Genomic DNA, 997 nt, shown 5'->3' on the forward strand with positions numbered 1-997 from the left:
TTGCAAACAAGCTATGGTCCACTGGGACAAAAATTTCTGAAAGCGGTCTTGAGCGGTAAGAAAGCCGTAAACATTGACGTTGTGTACGGAGTTTATTTTAGCAACGAGGGAACGATGCTCGGCGACAAACGTATCGCCTTGGACAAAAACGATGATATAATTATAAATGGGGAAAGATACGAGGGAACACTGGGTCTGTACGAATTAATTTTCATGAAATTTCCCAATGAAGATATATGCACGGATGATGACATGCAAACCTACAAGAGCATTCTGTTGACAACAAATATAGACGCGGTCATAGCGCGGATAGTCAAGCACTAGGTAATAAGCGGTACAAGTATAAGAATATAATCGCGCCATTGGTGTTGGATAAAAAAGTTGGAACGGGTATAAACAAAAGATCCGATATACCGCGCGCCATGACACTAAACGATAATAATATTGAATACATTCATTGGGACGATCCCAACGAACTTGTTGATCGTCTCCGATTGCTCGAGGCTTCGCGCCAAGCGGGACATAATGGTCACGACAACGAGATTCTGTCGATTATCAAGGAACTTCGAGAAGCCGGTCTCGTTATAAATTGACATAGCGCGATACGCGTCATTCAGTCAATATCGAAATGCCGATCAGCAAGTTTGGACTATCGCTCGGAGTAGGAGGAAACGTATCGTACTATCAGTGGAGCGGATCGCTCAGAAATTACGTACGCGATAACGCTCTTTGCGCAGCCGACTTTGATGCAATGTCACGCAAGAATCGACGTTTAGCGCTACCAGTGGATGATGGTGATGCAGCAAACAAACGATACGTGCAGCAGAGTGTTCAAAATTTGAAAGATCGGCTTGATGAAATCGAGAGGAAGATGACATCATTCCAAAATAATGTGCAGGTTATGCTAAACGAATTTGAAAAGATGATTCGAGAAGTGAATAATCGTAATGACTGAGAAATGATCGCTGGTTGATGAATTACACGCTGCAGAAGAAAT

This window comes from Mycetomoellerius zeteki, unplaced genomic scaffold (genome assembly GCF_001594055.1).
Source record: "Mycetomoellerius zeteki isolate Tzet28-1 unplaced genomic scaffold, Tzet1.0 scaffold178, whole genome shotgun sequence".
NCBI lineage: Eukaryota > Metazoa > Arthropoda > Insecta > Hymenoptera > Formicidae > Mycetomoellerius > Mycetomoellerius zeteki.